General features: G+C 39.5%; 1 protein-coding gene across 11 annotated transcripts in view; it reads right to left on the bottom strand.

The window, feature by feature from the left end:
• The window catches only part of zfhx3b (zinc finger homeobox 3b), a 308,314-nt gene that overhangs the window by 132,878 nt on the left and 154,389 nt on the right, over positions 1-21,047 (bottom strand). For 9 of the 11 annotated variants that reach the window (XM_085907649.1, XM_085907647.1, XM_085907642.1 and 6 more), the window contains one exon: positions 9,507-9,886. The gene's annotated coding sequence lies outside the window, so the exon portion shown is untranslated. The remainder of the gene's footprint in view (positions 1-9,506; positions 9,887-21,047) is intronic. The other 2 variants (XM_085907645.1, XM_085907648.1) reach the window with 2 other exon arrangements.

Here is a 21,047-nt window from a genome sequence, read left to right on the forward strand (position 1 = left end):
CAGAGTGCAGGAATCTGGAGGATTTGCGACATGTCTGCTCTCTCGGGAAGAAGACATTGTAAAAATGAATAGGTTGAAAATAGCGTGCGAGGGGTTTGGAGATAATAAAAGAGAGGCCGTTGTAATTTGAGGCTTGTATGGAGGCAGTCCTGCAAAGCCCGTCAGTGCCAAAGCGGAGTTTACCAAAGTGTATGCCAAAAGGCCCGAGTGACATTAGTCCATCATCATCAGCTGAGGGGTGGGCTGTGGGCGGCGGAGGGGGGGGTCTGTCGTCTAGGTGGAAGGGGCGCTTCATGCTTTTAGGGCCTCTCTGAAAAGGGGGGTTACAAAAAGTGTGTGCGTGTGTGTGTGTGTGTGTGTGGGGGGGGGGGGGGGGGGTGCTTTTGTGTGAGCTGCATTGAATTGCGCCTCTCTGTGGGAAGGGTAAGCGTCCACGTGCCAATTTCAATAGGCGACACATCCACCAGTGGCACTGCACATTGAACACAACCTGTGGCGATAGAACAGCCCGCGGACGCAACAAAGGCACAAATAGTGGCTTCAAGTGCAAAAATTAAAATATAGGCTGTACAGTATATTTAAAAAAAAAAAATACACGAACATGGCACACGTGAACGCACAAGCATCTCTCGACAGTTTTTCATTATTAGTCGTATTATTATTATTGTTGTTGATGCTGTTGTTATATTCTTATGTGTGCGTGCGTCCGACAGGGGCGTGCACAAATCGAACCCCAAACAAAGCACAAAGGGAAACGGACCAAATGGACAGGGATGAGTATTTAGGGATCAAAGATTCCATATCGAGACAAGCCATAAATTTATTTTCCAGATTTTTTTTTTTTAAACTCGATCTTAGCTATGAGCCTAGGCTGCATTATTAAGGAGGAATATTATTGTTAGATGTCTGATCATTTGTGGGTAAACATCTGTAAGATGAATATAGTTATTTAAAACAGTTTCAAAATAGAACCATACAAAGGAGACTGTATGGGCTTAAGATGGAATGCCGAACTGTATTTAAAAAAATGTAAATGTAAGTTTTGCATCTGATGCATGAAGTTGATGAAAATACAGCCTGAAAGGTGCTATATTGGAAATGCAGGTTGATATAATTCGATATGCAAGGTGACACAATCGTATTAGAATTCATTTTGACATTGAAATATGATTTGTAAATTGTTGTGATTTTATACAAATGTATTATTAAATACACTTTGCAATGTTTATTCTGCGTTTTATTTGTTTGTCGGCGAAAAAGCCAAGTGTTTGAGTGTGTGCACCATGAACATGCTGAGCCATCTAAGGGGTCGTGTTCTCCCCACTTGCACTTGGACAGCCCGGCCAGGTGCAATGGGAGCGCCCTCTTATGTTCAGCCGGACCACAGGGACCGTGCAGCATGACTGCAGCTCCACGGGAGACAAGCTCGCGGACCTGCGCACTTGGCTTTCGCATAGGAGATTGTTGAACCGGTTCTGACTTGCTTATGGACAACACACCAACACCAACAACAACACTGGGTCGAGAAAGCGTGAATGCATGACGTATGCAAGCGAAAATAAATTATTGCAGCACACCTCCTATCGTTAATGGTAGAACTTAATAATTTTGTTCATGTATCATTTCCAAGATTACATAAATTCCTAAAGCAATTTGAAATAATTGGAAAGTTTTTTTACTCTGTTAAGTAACATCCAGATGTACTTTTTAAATGACTCATTTCAGATTAACGTAACGTGATTAAAATGTGACTTTGGAGGGGGGGGGGGTTATAAACAGATACATATTGCAAATCAAAATATTACATTTTAAAAAAGTGCATGCAATAGCCTACATGCCTTTTTGTTCTTTGGTTTTCCTAAATGATACATAGTAGAATTGAATACAGGAGTGTTTTTCAATTGATGCACGCTTAGTAATCGTCTTGTTTATGAGTCATATTGAAGTAGATTGTGTTATAGGCATATATTTAAAATGTGTTATTTATTTTCTTTGGGAGAGGATGCATTCGATATTACATGTGAAAATCTGGAGTGTCGTGAATGGGTGTGATACTGAAGCTTTGTCCATCCATATTTTAAATATTTGTTTTAGTGTCCCACTTATTTCACGTGATAATTTCCATTATTTCACTGCACATATAACATTTTTTATTTTAATTACAAAGCTGTTCATTTTGTTTGATATTTCATTTATTTTGTATCATGAATGCTAATGTGAATAGGCCTACTCTATGAATATTAAAATTACGTGGGACCAAGAATTTTTCACGTATGTACATATCATGAAATGTCTCCAAGAAAAAAATGATTTGGCGCAAGACAGCGTCTATTCGTGTGTGCAGCTTGAAGTGAGAAATCAGGATGCGTGTCCTTCTGCTGTTGTGATGTTGAGAGTTCGGATTAAAAAAAAAAAAAATAGCAAGTGGCCGTCTGGTCAGTCTTTCTCATTTACATAAGAAACAATCAATTCATCTCTCTCTACATCTATTTGTCCCGCTACCCTATTAATGACTCTATGCATAATTCAATAACATTTTGAACGTTGGACTAATATCAGTCTAAGTGCGGTATGCAAATATTTTGAAATATCATATATATATATATATATATATATATATATATATATATATATATATATATATATATATATATGATGCATCGATTTATAGGTTTATAAATTTGTGATAATTGTTTATGAATTTGGTCTGTTAAAACTCGAATTAAGCAACTCAGAAATTGGACATATGTGCTTCTGTCTGCGTGCGTAAATGTGTGTGTGCGGGTGCCTGTACGCGCGTGTGGTACTAGCGTCATATTTTTGCTGTTTTTAAATAAGAAACTGTATATGTAAATCAATTAGGTTAGTTTTGCTTGACTGTTTGTTATTTTTCCATCGGATAATATACACAAAACGACGAAGTGTGCTGGCGTGTGTGCTTGCGCGAGTGGGTGCGCACGTGCGTGTGCGCACGTGCGTGTTTGCGCGTGTATGAAAAGCCTATACAACGTCATCACACCTCCCCACTGTGTAAGAATATTGTGAAAAATGGTCTGAAAACTGCTGGTAAAAAATGTTTTGTTTTTGTTTTGTTTTTTCTTCATGTTTGTACGTTATAACGAAGGCCTTAGACGTTTTGTTTTGTTTTTTTGCCGACTGGGAACTGTCACATCTCAGTTTTTAGTGCACACATATTAAAACTATACGCAAAAAATACGGACAGGGGAAAAAAAATGGAAAAATCAGCCGACTTCTCAATGAAATATGAGTAAATATTGATGAAAAAAATCTTTGGAAATAAATATGAATAATAATAATTTCACATGTCTGACAGATTAATGTGAAGAGGTCCTGCAAGCTGTGGACCGGGTCGAGACTCGGACTTGGGTCGTGTGTGTGCATGTGGGGTTTTTTATGTACTTGGAAGAGGTTCACTGAGAAGGAGGGATCCCAAATCAGAGCCATATGAGCCCCCCAGGCAGGCGCAACACTGGTAAGTCGACCCAAACAGAACAGAGGATAATCACCGCGCCACAATGCCAAAGCCATTAAAATGCCTCTTTGCTCTTGAATATACAAACTTAAAGTAATTTTCCTTCATGTCAAGAAGCCCCTCCAAAAAGCATGATGAGATGAAAGTTGACATGTGGAAGAGTTGCATGAGACAAATACAGACCAAGAATTACTGCCAGGGGTCAAATCTAAATTTTGCATCACAGCCTGGATGAGCTCGACATCACTATGATGTGCCTCGGGTCAAATTTTGAACAAAAGACCTCCTGAATAAGGGCGACATTTTGCTTTATGAAATCCATTGACTTTTTATAAAAATAAGAAACTGTGGGGTAAAAGTTGTTGAAATGAGCCTAATTAAGTAGGTGGACAGGCAAGCTAAATAGCAAACTAGAAGGATAGCGAGTAAGCTCAATAACTAGACAGCTATTGTAGCTCAGCAATTTGTGGTGCCTGCTGGACCCAGGTAGCCCACAAGGACCAGTATAACCCACAGGCCTTTTCTAGTAATAGCTCCACAGTGATGGAACGTTGGGATTTTCTAGCAATGAAGCTATCATTTATGATATTTATCTGTTTCATAATCATTTTTAGAAATCATTGACATGAACAGTGTCTTCACATCATTAACTATTAATTATGACGCGATTAAAGGTAGTTAGAGCCAATGTGTTATTTCAATGGTGTGCATTAAAAACTGGTTGCCCCTCACACCACCCTCGAGGTAGCTCTCAGTTTCTAAAAGGTTAGTGACACCCACAGGGTAGCTAGAGTGTGGGCTTGACACGTCATTGCTACAATGCGGCTTGGGTCAGATTTTAAACACGACATCCAGAACAACCTCTATTTGTCACATGATGAAATGTGTCCACAGAGCTTTTTATAATATAATGTGGTGTTGAAACAAGCCTAATTACAAAGGTCAGGCAGACAGGTAGCTAGATAGCTAGCGAGCTAGCTCGGCGGATTTTGTAGTTATATAGACAGACAGATAACGCTCGTAATTGCCACGCTTGTGTGCGGGTAGGTGAGCCCACCCAAACAGGTTGTGGGTGGACAGGGTCACTGGGAGCCGCTGTCCTTCAAGTGGCTCGCCCTCAGTCAAGAGGCCCCCCTTTACAGTCCCGAACATTTCCAGGGACCCATAAAACCTTGTGATTAGTAGAGCCGTTCCATTTTTAGGTGTTAGCTCGTTAAAGTTAATAGAGAAGGTGTTTACTTTTGCGCGACACATGCACACACACGCACATGCGCATACACACACAAAAAAACACCTAATATCAAAACTTCGAGTACACTGGAAAACAATGCATTGATCTCATAGTGTGCTGGTGTTTCAAGAATTGTACGGCACCGGCATGGACATCTCCCAGCAATGGATTTCAGTAGCCAATTTGCCAACTCACATCATTTTCAAGCATGTTCAAAAAACACACACACACACAAATTCAAAAAACTAGATGATTCCAGTTGCTTCAACTCAACATTTGCAATTCATCATGAATAAGCTACACAAAGAAAAGAAAACAAAGTTGTTAGCATGCATATTATTACATAGTACATTTAAAAGTAAGTTTCAAATAAATCATGCAATTAGGCTATAAGACTAACAATTAGTTTTTTCAAATGCTTTACCATGCAGACGTTCCTTCAAAATGTAAACATTATGGCTGAAAGATTGAGAAAGAATATAATGTATTATGTATTCTGATGGACATGACATTCATTAACAATTGAATGTAACATTACAGTATTGTACAGTATTCATACGTTTATATAGGATAAAAGTAGAACTACAACAAATTCTGTTTCCATGCAAACATTGTTCAAAACCCCCCCATCAAACAGCATCCTGAAAGCATTGTATGGTGGCACAAAGAGGCTACTTGCACATTCCAGCAAAAAACGAAGATCTTTTCTTGGTAACAACCAATGACCCTGCTCGAGTGGTAGAAATTCAATTCAAGTAACCACTTTTGCTTGTGTCTAACAGGAGCACAAGTGTTTTGGGGTTATCAAAACACACCTCGGTGGTAGCAAGCCTACCTTGTAGGTTCCTTTCTGCTCGGCTTCACAGTGTCAACACGCATTCACAAATGTGTGACGGACAGACATTAAGGGCAGCGCACGAGCACTTTTAATTCCGTCAGATGTGTGGCGTGCTGAATAATTTTGCGCAAACTCCGCACAGTATCAACAAGCCGAGCCCCCATGTTGTTTGGATGTTTGTGCTGGCAAAAAGATAGCAACATGAAAAATTGTCTTTAGATTCCCAAAAAGGTCACACTCACACACACACACACACACACACACACACACACACACACACACACACGCACGCACGCACGCACGCACGCACGCACGCACGCACGCACACAATTGCTCACAAATGCACGCACACACACACACGCATGCACACAATTGCACACAAACGCATGCACGCACACACACACGCACACACACACACCCCTGGTCAAATGACAGTGATGTGATATTCTCCAACATAGCTCAGAGGATAAAACCAGGGATATGAGATCACACAAAACACATGACACTCAAAAATGTAACTACTGTCTTGTCTTGGATGCTTATAATTAATAGCACAACTAGTACTATATGTAAGCTATGTCTCAATATTTCAAAATTGATTTGCTCGATGTAATCTTTTTAAAATGTTATGCAAACAGTCACCAGTATTATAACTCAATCCCTTTCTTGATAGTATATTTAAATAGATTGTAAAGAATTAAACAGTTTGTGCATGATTATTTAATTGTAGCTTGTTTTCATAGCTTGTTTGACCATCATATGCAGAATAATATAGATGTGTGGAGGCACACAAAATAGTTTACCAACTACTGTGTGACTCAGTAAGTTTTTGTAGAAATTGCACAAATAAATGCCTGTGATTGTGCAGATGGTTATTTCTTCTGTCTATGTTTATTTTGGTGCTTTGTTTGTGTTCAAATATCCGTTTAAAGGTTAAAACACAGCCACACAGATGCTATTTGTGAGCAGCTAATGACATTTATGTGGTGACATTAAATGAAGTGACTTAAATGAAAAGTTATGTGCTTTTATATATATATATATATATATATATATATATATATATATATATATATATATATATATATATATATATACATATATATATATATAAACTTAGAAATCAATGCATATATATTTATATATTTATATATACATTTAACAGAATCCTAACCGCTGTTATGTTCATAACTGAGCAATATTGCAGCAAAGCTTATCCTATTGCTCAGTGAATATAAGGTGATACACAATAATGAATAAATAGGTGTGAAGTGAAAGTGTCAGTCTGCCATGTATTTGTACATTTAAAAAAAACATGAACAAAGAATCATAACCTGTCTTTTTCGTGCGTTTTTCTTTTTGAATATATATATATATATATATATATATATATATATATATATATATATATATATATATATATATATATATATATATATATATATATATATATATATATATATTTATATATTTATATATATATATATACGTACATATATATACGTATATATGTATACACACACACACACACACTTTTCTTTCATGCATTTGGCTATGTAAAAATATATCTCTTCGAGAAGAAAGATGGAGGTGGAGGCTTGGGTCACAGGAAACGGGTTTTACCGTGGTCTGTTTAGAATTGTAAATGTATCGCATAGGCCATGCTGTCAAATTATATATATCTTTCATGTATGAAATCATGCATGTCTTTTCCTCTAAAAGGGGGAGGGCCGCCACAAAGGGAGCGAGCCCTCACGCAGGAGAACAGTGTGCAGCCCTCATGAAAAATAAGCAAGTGTCGAAGCCATGGGCGAGGTGCGCAGCTCCATCAGCACATAGGCTAAGGGGGAGACACACACGCACGCAGACACACACACAGACAAACACACACACTCGAGCTCACAGAGGAGCTTTCTCTGCTCCAAACTACTGCTTTATAACCATTGCCCTGTTGTGAATCAACTGACCCCAAATGAGACTTCTAAGAAAATAAACACCCTAGAATAGATGATGTTGATAATTAGCTCCAAAATAATGACTTGATGTTGATAATTAGCTCCAAAATAACGACTTTTCTGCATTCAAGGATTTCAAGCGTCGTATTTTTTGCCTCATCAAAATGTCTTGTCTGAAGACGCACAGCAAGATAGAGAAACCTCTTTAATTTTTTTTAATACCACCACTCATATCAGCTATCCAAATTTCGTTAAATTGACTTTGAGCTTCACAGAGCACAAAGGAACAAAGTTTAATTTCATAGTGAATAGATAAATCAAGTCAAATTGTTACCAGAGAACAAACAACAATCACAACTTCATTTTAGAAAGTAGAACATTTCAATCTCTCATACTATAGTTCAGATTACCTGCAACATCTGAGTCATTTAAGTGAATATGTGCTGCCAACGTATGAAACAACTTGAAAATCAGACAATAAAAGTCAACGTGTGAAACCCAGTTGAATAAAAATGACTGGTCACCTGGAATGGAAATACTTCACACAATGGAAATATTTTACAGCTGCGTGCTATGAAACCCAAACTGCACATAACAATCACAATAGATTTTGTCAAAGTCAAGCCAATGGACATATTATCTTTGTTTAAACCAGTGCTTTATTTTCATTATTTATTATTAGTTGTTTCTTTGTGTTATGCCCCCCATGGAAGAAGAGAATATTTCAGACACACCCTCCTCTGTGACTATAAATAGTATAAATTGTCTATAAAACTGTAATAAGAATACCTCTGCATAACATTGTATTCTAATTAACATGTCCCCTGGCAAAGGACTGCGGCCCCCTAAATAATAAGGGGTCCTATTAAGTGCAGTGTAAAAAGGCCTTTATCGTTTTTTTTCCTGACTTTTTATGCTGTTTTATCCCTGTTCTTTGAATTACCGCTTCTGTTGACCAGGACACTTGTGCAGAATATTGTTTTTCTTCTGGTTGAATACACAGCGGATATAAAAAGTCTACACACCCTTGTTTTGTGTGTTGTAAAAATGAGACCGAGATGTCCTTCCAAAGCTTTTCACAAAACCTTAAGGCTTATGTTAGGAAACAAATATTGTCAGGAAGAGCCCATTAGAACAACTGAATTGTATTTGAGGTTATTCAGAAGCACTTAAAATGGTGCCGCATGTGCGCTGGCCCTTATTTACTTTAATTCTCAACACAGCCACATGCTCATCTATAAATGTATGTGTATACACTTGTGCAGCTTGTATTTCCCCTCACAAGCAGATTTATTTGGGGGATTTCAATTTATTTGTACTGTCACCAGTCACATTAATGATGGAGACAAGTATTTTTTTTTTTAATCACAAAAACCTGTCATTTAAACAGGTATAATGTAGAGGTTTTTTTTTTCATATACACTGTAGGTAAAATAGACTGCAGGTCTATACCACTGCAAACTACAGCTGCATAGACAAATACATTGTTAAATAAATTCACCTGACAGTGCCAGTCAATGTCAGTTATCACACCGAATGATTACATTCGTGATGGCAGAATTTTCAATACATTTCTTGGACCGGATCTCATTAGGTTGTTCGGGTGATGTGTGTTGCTGTGAATCTACGATATGTATTTCAATCATCTGACAACGTAACACCGACAAGACCTGTGAGTGCGTGTACCAGCTTGTAGCCCATGCGGCTTTTGATAGGCAGACACTGCAAGGGTCCAGTACAGAACCCGGAGAGATGCTCTATTAGCCAAACAATGTCCACATATTGAAAGTCTAGTATCCAAAAGGAACAAAGAACTGAGCAGAAGATGAAAGCGAGACATTTATCAGCCAGTAGTGTGTATGTGAACACAGAAGGGGAGCTAACAATGAGAAGGACTGAAAGTGGGGATAAATGTTTTCAAAGCCCAGCAGACGACGATAAAGGGCTCAGGCTTTGGACAGCAGGGAGAGGGGATGGTCATCGCCTTACCTGATGGAGTTTTTGGTCTCACTTCCTCCCACGCCGACTCCTCTCTGGCAGCGCCGTCTTTTCAAGTGTCTGTTTGAAGCCAGCGGGCAGAAAGGTCACGTTCTCCTGGTCACAGTAGGCTCGTCCAAACAACGGTGGACAAGGCAGGATGGCCGGCAGCTATTGCCGCTGTCCTCGTTTCTGTCTTTGTTGTGTAGTTTAAAAAAAATAAAAATAAAAATACAGTCGAAAGGTAAAGCTATTAATTTGGTGCCTGGGCACCTGAAAACATTTTGGTGATGTACTCCTAGAATTCCAGGTATTTCCAGGGTTTTCCAAAGCTATACTGGGATTTTAGGGACTCCCGGGTCCGAGAAGAGTAAATCAGGCTGAAGCATCACCTGCAACGAGAGACCAAATTTTTGTTTAATATGCAAGTCAATCCAGTGTTGTCAAGAGAGACATTTCTGTAAAAGAGCTAATCAGCTGTTCCTAAGACTAGAAAATGAAGCTCTATTCATTTGTGAGTAACTACAGGAAGACGGATTCTTGTGATTATATTTAATTTCTCTCCTCATACCGCTGTCGACTTTGAAAAGGAGAAATGACAAATATTTCCAGCGAAACTTAATTTTCTCGTAAGCAGAGCAAGACATATTCCTGTAATAGCATACATAATTGCCTGCTCTGCACAGGATCTCTCGCACATGACAACAAAGTCTCAGAGACAATACGTATTTATTCTGCTGTCAATTCCAGTGGAGGAAAAAAAAAAAATGCTTAAAAAAAAAAAAGACTTTGAATTTCACATTGGGCCCGGTTTGTGAAGCCGGGTAAATATGCTTGTCATGTGTTCCAATAGTTCCTCAGCAACAGAGATTTAGTGGGGGGAATACAGGAGGGAGAGGCACACACTTTGTGATAAGTGAATCGCTCTTTTGAAGTCACTTCCATTTGGAAACATTGCGTGATTATTTTTACCTCTGTGGTTGCGACTCAAGTTAAAACCCTCGTTTAATTGTTCCCAAGAGTTCTTATTGTGTCGCTGATAAGGAGCTCTGGGAGCAGCGTTTAAAATTGCGTCAAAAATAACTTGACTTTGTGTTCATTGGCCACAGGTCTGAAAGAGTGACAAAGAAAGACTCGACTTGGCTTCTCCGATTGTAATGTGCACTCAGCCTTTCTTAATGCTCTTTGTTTGAATATCAATTCAAACAATGACCCCCGAGCCGTCATAAATAAAGACGGCACGGTGCATTAGCAGTTAATCAATAGAAAAAAAATGTTTTACGAGTGTTTCGTCAGCAGTTTTTGCCTGACAGACAAAGTATCAACAATAATTTTTCGTCTGCTTCCCTTTCGCAATGCCGCCACTTCAAGGTTGGTCAATGCGACCTGTAGAAGCATATTTGTCGGATCAATAGCCCACCCACAGCAGCGCCGCGGGCCATCCCTGACCCGGGCCATTGATTAGGCCTCGCTCAGCTGCCAATGGCAATGTGCTGCATGTGACACCAAGCTAAGGCAAGAGCAGCAAGGAAGGGGGATGCTGGATTGCCAGTGGCAGCCCCACAGCACACCACAGATAAAAGTCAATTCCACTTAAGCAAATCATTGACAACTAAATAGTTAGCGCGCGGAAGAATTCGGAGAGTCTCCGACGGCGGCGGCTGGATGGCTTTGGGGATTTCTGCAAATATGACCCCGTGTCAATAGGGACATGAGTGCTACTTCAATTTGTGCAGGTAGCATGACTCCAGCCTCTGTGTTTAGTTCATTTAGACAACTCACTGTCAACATATATGCATATGTACACCTGTCAAAACACGAAGCTACAGCTGCAGTACATGATGAGATCCAATACAACAGCTGTAATCAAATGAAATAAGGCTCCATTTTTGCATGGGGCACAAATAACCATTCACACTCACAATCATACCTATGGGCAATTTGAAGTGGCCCACGTGTTTAGAATATTACATTTTTAGATTTTCTTTTTTTTTTGCAATAATCATCTTGACATATAGGAGTCAAAGAAGTGCATTAGAGCAAGTCGAGGAGTTTCATTTAGACATAAGAAGTCCTTTTCCATAAAAGTAGAGGCACAAGTTACATGAAGTCAAGTTTTATCAAGTAGACAAGTTACATCAGTTTTATATCATCATTATTTGGTTGTATAATCTTTTTGAGACATGTTTTGTTTGGCTTAATAATGGTGCTCTCGCTGTTGGGTTATTGATTTAAATGAAGTACTGTACGGCTTTTGGAGAGAATTATATGAGAGGATATGAATATGGAGAGGGTGAACACAGGCAATCGCTTCAGCATGCACATGCAGTCCCATTGAAGTTGTCACACCCCTTTTGATCCATCTTGCTCACAGCCATTAGCGCTCCATATTAGAGTAGTTTACGTGTCACTTTACTGCTCCTTTCACTTGTGAATGTTATTCAGTGGCCACGACCTCTTTGTGCATTCCCCTCCTATCTAAGGCTCCATATCTCTCGTGGTAATTGCTGAGTGACAGAAAGGCACTAGTGACCACTTCATTATCGAGACAAGCAGGCTGACTGGACGCCGGCCTATTGGCTTTAGGTTACGGTGGCCACACTGACTTTATCTGCCCGGGTTGTCGGAGGTCAGTCCCCCAGAATCTATAAGGAACCTTCTTGGATGTGCAGTGGTTTCTGTACAGGAGGAAGGATCTCCCGACCCTGGTAGGCTGCTTATATCCACTATTGATTGCACTTTGTCTCCTTCAGTGGAGGGAGGAGTCACATCTCAACATTACTCCCACAACTTGCATGTTTTGGCAGCAAGTTATATAAGAGCATTGATTTAGTGACTTAGTGGTGAGGTATGACTTTTTTGATGCACCATTATACTGCACAGATAATTTCTCATTATCATTTTTAACTGGCAAAGATGAATAAAAGCAGACTTTGAGCTGTTTTACAGTACTCGGCTATGAAAAGTGAAGATTATTTACAAGAGATTATTCTTCAGATGAAACATTACTGTGGCCACCTGAGAAATGAGTGATCCAACTTTTTTTTCCAGATACAAGCTGTCATTTAACTGATTTTTGTTTACCGTGATGACAGCAAGAATTAACACACTGTTTGCTGGCAGTGAACTCAATAAAAAGCATCCTGTGAAGTGTCCATTCAATTGAAGTATTTCATGTAATTATGTTCCCACTGTATTCATATGTGTACTGTACCTTTGTGACATTATTTCAAATGAATGAACATGCTATGCTGTCCAAAGGATGAGACTCATTTGTGTGAGTACAAACTAGATGGAGTCTATCTACTGATTCTGGGGGCTCACTTTTCTAAATAAACTTCCTCATGAGTGTAATACAACGCCCTAAATTCTCATGAGAAAACTTTGACATGGATGCTGCTCAGTACTCTCTCAAGAATGTCACCAGCTCTTTCAGAGAAAATAAAAAAATCCAGTCGCTCATGTTTACCATCGTTAGCGTCGCCATATGGATAGAGGTGTGTGTAATTGTTTGTGCGAAACTAAATGTCTACCCACGTTGCGTTCGCCGCAGCTTGTGTCTGCGCACGACCATTTATGTACACACTAAAGCATCCACGATGCTCGTTAGATCTTGTCTCTCGGCAGCTACGTGGCAGCATTCGTATTAAATCACCACAATGGCAGATGAGCTCCGGCACTAGAGAGACAAGCATCTATTTGAAAGTCCTCTTTATTACACTTTGTTCCTTTTAATAATAATAAAAAAAAAAAGTACGGGAAAAGATAACCCGGTTTTAAGGATTTCAGATAAACAGCAACGATTGCATCTTTAAATAATAGATGACCCCCGCCTGTTACGGACGGGAATATAACTGAAAATAATTGAAGACAACAATGTCCTATAAGAGCACTACTCCAGGACTGCTGATTCGGAATGTGTTACAACTTCAAACAGTCAGTCATAAACTATGGATAATCTGTACAAGAAAGGCAGGCGCCTGTTTACAACTTCCTTCTAATTAAGGCTACAGGATGAGTTCTACCTTTCTTCAAGTTGATGTGTGGTTGCTCGATATACCGGGTGGGTGGGGGTGGCTTGTACCAATGGCAAATTAGAGTTGGGAAACAAAATGAAACAAACAATAACACTCTAATATGAACTGCAGTCAAAGGGATAAATATTTAACTATCTGTCTACATTTGACACACTTTAAGTGGAGAACAAATAGATCCTGAACAACACAATGGCAAACTTGCAATAGTAAGTCCTTTGACCACATTGGTATTTAGAATTCTGCTTGTACTGTGATTGCAATCCGTCCTCATTATTTTGGGGAGTCAACGTTTCTGCGTTAATTCTGTCTCTAAAGGAATGACACCGATCTAGCGCCAATCAAAACAAATCATGATGTTACAACAACAAAAACATTGGGCTCATCTGGGAGATGTATGAATGTGGGGAAGAATTATTGAGTTGTAGGAGAATCATTGTTGCTGAGTGCAAGTGAATTTTTTTCCACTGAGTAACTTGAACAATAAAGTTGTGCATGGTACACAATTTATTTGGTGTTACGGCAGGAAAAAGTCACCTAAAAAGTGATCAGTACAGTCGCAATTTGTTTCCCTTGCAGTTAGTTTTCTTGCACTTGTGTCCCACAATTTAATTTGCCATAGCTATAAGATGATGTGCTTATGCACCCTGAAGTTAAAAAAGGTCTAAACATATATTCAAATTCATCCAAACGTGTTGACTGCAATGGATTTACAACATTTCCATTTTTTTCAGAGGAAAGTTGTACAAAAAGCGACACACAACACATTTTTATAAAACTGTACATCCATCCTAATTTTGTGATTTGAAAGATTATTTTTGCCAGTTTGATTCACAGTAACATGACTGCGTAGATGCTCTTTCCGTATTTTGTGTGCAAAGCCGAGTAGGAGGAGGTGGGATAAAGCAGTATTTGATGATTAATCACTGGACATAATAAAGCTTCTCACCATGAGTCCAGAGTCCAGCTGATTCTATGATACGATCGGAGGCGATTAGAAAGAAAAAAAATAATCATTTCTTCTTACAGTGCATCGGTAGCGCAGTCTAATGATGTCTTCTGATTGGACCGTGCGGAGAAGATAATAAAGGACCTTCTTCAGAATGGACTCTGAGATTATTTCTTTGCTTAACTTTTATGAAACAGGGCAATGAGCCTGGATGCTGCCGATTTGAGGATTAAGATAAGATGACCTTTCACATTATGTCGCCATGTATAAAAGATGAAGTTTACAGTCCCTCATCACATTAGACCTTATCAATGGTTCGAGCCTCTGTGACATCCCTTTGAACATCACAATGGGTTTTTTTTCAAGCTGAAATACAACAGGCCTTTACCCCCCAGTGTGGGATTATTGTTCCAGAGCGTGTATGTGTGTGTCGTACACCACGAGCGGAGAGAGGCACACTTGCTTTGTTTGGACAATGCTATATTGCTCATCTACTGTATTAAAGAAATAAATCCAAAATATACCAAACCAAAGCTTTCCTCGTGATCATGTGAGTAATATCATAATAAAAAGGTAGATTAAGATGGATGAGCATTTTATTAAACAGCAGAAGTTGTAGCGTACAATCAGATCATCTGCCCCCCCCCTTCAAATCAAACATATGGCATAGTATTGAACAACAGCAGGGTAGGTTAGTCAACTCTGCAGACTGTCTGAAAAAGTCTAATAAATAAATAACAATAAAACAAATCAATCTTAACAGTCGTCTTAAAAAAGAGTAAATAAAAATAACCGTCAAATGGAAGGCAAAGTGTTTCAAATGCAAACCAGCATGTTTGTTGGATCAAGTTCAAGATGTGCTGTTAAAGCTGAAGGGGTAGCTGTCACTTACACATCCCGTCACTTGTTTCAGTGTCAAAGCCAGTGAAACTATATTTGAAACCAGTCAAGCGATCTCACCTCAGTGGCACATTTGTTTTGTTTGGCGCTAGAACAAAACTCAATTTTGGGTGCTCGTGAAGAGAAGCTCTTGGATTGGAACCGGCCTGAAAGCTAGTCAGACAACCAAACGGCCACCATCGCCCTGCTCCTTTGATACAGGAGTTATTGTTTACCCCTATAACTTACAGCTCGGCTCTGCGGGGACTTATTTTTATAACCCTCATTATTTTCTGTCATAAATATTCAAATCCAGATCAGAAATCCTCCAGCTTAGCGAGGAGAATAGCCAAAAACAACATGCGGCTTTTCAACTTCCCCCAGCTCTCAGTCTCTATAGAAAATCATTAAGAAGATGAATAAAGAAATCAGACGGAATGCTGAGACGAGCGCATACGAGGCCTGCTAAAAAGCACTCATATGAAGGAGTCGGGATGGAAATTTTTGGCCAAGGAGCCTGGCTTCTTTTGTTCTTTATTTATTTGAGCGTTTCATCACGTTCTGCATTTCCTCCTTTTAGACAGTGAATTAATATTTGCGCTCGGAATATTAATCCTGATTCAGTTGCGGATTAGTTTTCTATTGTCCCCTCGGCGCTGAGCCATAAATAAAGGCGCTGACATGGAGAGGAAATCTATACCTCCCTGGCCTGCAAACAAAGACCTCTGCACCCCGAGATAACACATGTCCCCGCAACACGGACGCCCCCCTTCCGTCGCCCACATGCCGGATCCCCCTCTCCCGTCACCCCCGCTTCCCCCTTCCACTCATCATCCTCTCTCTCCTTCAGAAAAAACTTTGCCATGGTAGATTTGCAAGGCAATTGTGCCCTTAAAGCGTGCCTCTTCCTCAGCTCATACCATGCATTTTCCAGAGTTTATCAAAGAATACAATGGGGTTATGCTTTCTCCATTATTCTCCGGGCAAGAACAGTAATTCGACTGCGGCGCTAGTAGCGAGGCAGCCATGATGTCTCACTACGGAACACAGAGAGCGAGAGAGAAACGCAATGCATTACTTTGTTGACCTTTCCTGTTCCCATAGTTTACAAACAGCTGTGAAGCTCATTCCTCTGGGCTCTTTGTACATCAGAGGCTGGGAGTGATGGAGGCACGCCAGGCTTAAATGAAGGGCTTTTTCAAGCTCGCCTCCATCGTGGTTGACAAACACAACCTAACAAACGTGCGTCCGCTTTATCTCCGCCGCCAAAGCCATTGCGGGCGTGCAGGAAGAAATACACAGCAAACAGATAGCATGACATCCTTTCATGTAAGTATATATTGTAACAGACAATCTGTTCAACAGAAGAAGAAATCTAAACATATCCACGCATCAGCATAGCCACCCACACGCAGAAATAAGGTGCATTTGCTCACTCGGTAGAGCTAAAACTAAATTGTACGCGTCTCTCAAGGATGGAAGAAACAGTATCACAAAAGTTGGCACAGCACCCATCCAATCTTTGCCACCATGTCATCAGTTTACAGCTTGTAAAAGTAAATTTACTGTTCCCTCAAGGTAACAACGGGTAGCCATTAATGTATGGACAACAAAAGTGAGTCCACCTCAAAGTGAAACTATCCAAATTGGGCCCCGCCAGCCATTTTCCCAACGTCATGCTTCAAGGTGTCAGGTGCAAATGGAGTGCATGTGCGTTAAATTTGATGTTACTGCTCTCACACTGGTCCCTGCAAATTTAATTTGGAACCTCATGGCAAATAACTTTTTGAGGATCTTAAAATAAAATAAATACTGTAATTGTCATTTTTGTAAACGCAAAAGAGAACATTGATTTATGTGCAATGTGCAAAGATCGGGTTTACTCACACAATGTGCGTTAAGTTCAATGGCAGGTCAGTATTTGGAGAAAAAGGTGGAGAAAGAACCCACATTGGACCAGTGACGATGATAACAGAAAAAAAGGGACCAAGAAATATTGATCATGGAGGCAAAAAAAAAAAAAACCCTCTGTCAAGGTGCAACTTTTGAAAGCACTACAAAACTATATTTGTGTTTATTCAGAAACGTTTTTTAACTTGATGAATATTGAACTTGATCCAATAGGCATGCATTTCAACCAGCTGCAATTTTACTTTCTATGTTCCAGTTATTATGTCCCAATTTCAAGATGATCTAATATGTTCTTCATGCCCTTGCGTCATCCGTCTACAAAATTTCATTGAATTATATTAAACAGTTTTACAAATTAAATAAGTGTAATTCAATCTCAAAACAAGAAGTCATCCTTTGTGCTAGATCTAACTAATAACAAAATAAAACATTTGTTATTTGCAGTTTCCGAAAACTGTGACAACGTTGGCTTTGAAGGAAAGAGTTGTTTGTTCAAAGGTTGAAGCGACTCTCGGAAGTGTACACTCAAATGATTATTTTTCAAATCAACAACCAACAAGTTGAGTTTTCAGAAAATGCTTTTTTTTTTTGGCCCCACATATCCATTGTTGAACAGCTTGGACAATCCAAACCCGGTTGGCTAAAAGTAAGCGTGCAGTAAACAGTTGAAGCGAAGCATGTTGCAGACAAGAACGGGCAGCCACACCGATTGCATGTTTAATCAATCCAGTTGTGTCTGAGCGTCTGGGTGGGGAGTCGCTCACAGTCTGGAAGGGGTTAATGGGAAATCAATGAAGGGATGTGCTTATGAGCAGGACATGGGGAAGGAGGGACACTGGGGTGCGAGTGAGAGGAGGCAGATAGGAGGGGGAGATAGTAACATTGTTTCCTGTGATAGCAGCACACTTCCCAGATGTTATCTGTCACTCAGAGGCCAACTCTGGTGACCAGATGTTTAGGCTCTGAGTGGTAGAATGGCTTATTGGCGGATCAATACAGGTCAAGTGCAAGGCGATATTTACCACTAGTCTGCAAACAGAACACACTGATGCATGGGAAAGACAGAAATGTGTGGAATGAAATGTGCACTCTTTAAAAGTCTCTTTACCAAAAATCTATAACTTCATTTTCAAAAGTGATGTCATGTCAATTTATCATTATTATTATTGTTATTATTATTATTATCAATTTTACTGTATAAATCACATTAGTTGAGTCACCTGCCACTATACGGCACTTTCATTGCAAGGTATGAGCACAAAATTGTCAGAGGAACAGCTAAATGTATATTAAAAAAAAAAAAACGAGGGGAAAAAAAATCATGCCTTTGCTCTGTTGGCCTGATTGTTTTCTCATAGATACGGATCATAATATGTCTGCAATATCTCCTTTGTGTACATCCATAGCTGGTAACAAAGGACAATGCTGATTTGAAAGGAAAGGTAAAAAGAAATGCAGCAAAAAGCAGCCCGAGCAGTCCTTCAAAGGCCCCGGGGGCCATGTGGGGAGGTAGGCTGCTGCTTGGAAAGGGGGAACCCGGAGCACGTCCCAGTGCAGTCAGGCTCTTTGTAGTTAGAGCAAGCTGAACTTGCCAGAGGCTTTCTGCTCTAACCCGTACCACTCAGACTGTTTGGGGATATTATACCACCGAGCAATAATTAATCAAGTAAATGTTGAGTCGCTTTGATTTAGATTACATTAACATATGATCAACAATGCATTCATCAAATACAAATAAACACCTCTGGTTAATAGCATACTTAACAGCATACATTTTCACACAGATATGACGCCAAACGATTGCTTTGGCAACAAAGTGTTATGTGCTCTGATGAAAGGTGTCTTTGTGGTTTGTGAGTGGTTTGCAACACAGATTTAATCTCGGTTAACTTCAGAGTTTGCACTGCTCTTAGTTATTTGTTGCATGTGAAATATTTGCATAAAGGCCCAGCCTAATTGGAACGTGTGATGACATCATACGCTTTGTATTTCATTTGGTGATATTTTTAATGGCTGATGTAAAAGCTACTAAACATTTTTATTAAAAAGAGAAAGGCGAAATCAGTGACACCCATGTTGACATCCAGATGGATTTGGTGAGATGGAATGTTTCGGACTTTGCTTTACACAATAGTGATTTTGTTGGCATAAACTGGGAAAGAAATCAACTGTCTTAAGTGAGCATGTTTTTGTCTGTCGACAGATGAATGCTTACACTCAATTTGTATGTGCCAGGGAAGATTAAAACTGCACAATAATTCCATAGTGTTGTGTCCTTTATTGAATGCTTGCTTCAACTTTGCGTCAACCATTCCAACCAAAAGGCAAAAATATCACAAATTCATTTCTTTAACAACAGCAGACTGCATCTGACAGACTAAATAAAAACAGCACTAATGAAGAGTGAGAAACACAATGCACGCAATTTGTGCAAAAGCGTCTCTAAAAGAAGCCGGCAAGTGGATTGTAGCAAATTGTTAGTTACCGCTATCATTTGCAGAGGAGTCGAATCAGCACTGCTTTTGTATTTTTACATTTTCACTTAAATGCATGTTCTGTTTTCCTCAGATAAAGTTGTGCTGTTTAAATAAAAGCATCCTTCCGCGCCTTACACTTTGTTCATTGGGGAACTTCATGCCCAGGGATTTTCTAAACACAATTCATCAAAGTGGAACAGCGCTCTTTTTATTTTTTGCATTCCTAATCCTTTTTGCTGCAGATGAGAGATTTGCTGTTCAGACTCATTAAGATTAAAGCATTTTGCCAGAGTTATTTAAGAATGCAAAGTTCCATGTGAGTTCAGAACAGAGGAAAATCCTATCAACATGCTCGGTGCACTGGGGGCGGCTCTTAGCCTATATTCCTATATTTGGTGTCGGTGATTGAATGATAGCATGTGAAATAGTTTTTCACAATCCATTATGGCTCCAATCAGTTTGGTTTTCTCACTATCAGGAATGTTGGAGTGTGATTTCTCCTTTTGTCTACGTGTGAGATTAGATTTGTTTTTTTCTTTTTCTGGTGCTTATTCTTTTTTTGGGGGGGTGAGCAGGACAAATTTGCTTCCTGTACTGTTGTTTGGCATAAACTGAAAGACAAATCAGTTTTCTGGAGGGGAGCGATACATCAAGCGTATAATGCTTACCTGCACGGATTCCAAGAAGGCATTTCACTTTCTAGTGTTACTCTGCCAGCACATCACGGTTGAGTGCTTGCAGTAAAATATTGAGTTGGCCAAGGTAGCAGTTGTGTATCTTTCAAAAGAAATGATGGTCTAAAATGATTAACATTATTTTTTCAGCCAACTGCTAAGATCCTCAGCTCCAGTCTCAGCACCTCTCTGAAACTTTCCAAGTGTCGCAATCTGGTTCCATTTTACAGCTGGCCTTGGGATTGTAACAGAGCTCCTTTCTCTCCCCTCTGAACCGCATATTTAATCCCTACGCTTATGTCAAACTTAATTACAGGACCTTGTACGAAAAAATAACAAGTGAGCCTTGTAGGAGTGGGCGAAAGGAAAGGAAAGTATTAAGAGAGTGAGAGAAAACGAGACCTAAAGAGAATGCTAAGAGGTGCGAGGGGGGGGAAAGGAACAACACAGACATTTAATCTGTTGACTCAGTATGTTAAATAGCCCAATACGAATCTTTGATGTTGTTTTTTTTCTTTTTTCCTCCATAGAAACGACACTATAGGTATATAAAAAAAATCACTAAGTATTTGCTGAATCCATATTAATGGCCTTAAACGTGTACTAGGGCTGACATAGCACAGAGATGT

The sequence above is a fragment of the Syngnathus leptorhynchus genome, chromosome 3 (assembly GCF_054491065.1).
Source record: "Syngnathus leptorhynchus isolate UIUO chromosome 3, UIUO_Slep, whole genome shotgun sequence".
NCBI lineage: Eukaryota > Metazoa > Chordata > Actinopteri > Syngnathiformes > Syngnathidae > Syngnathus > Syngnathus leptorhynchus.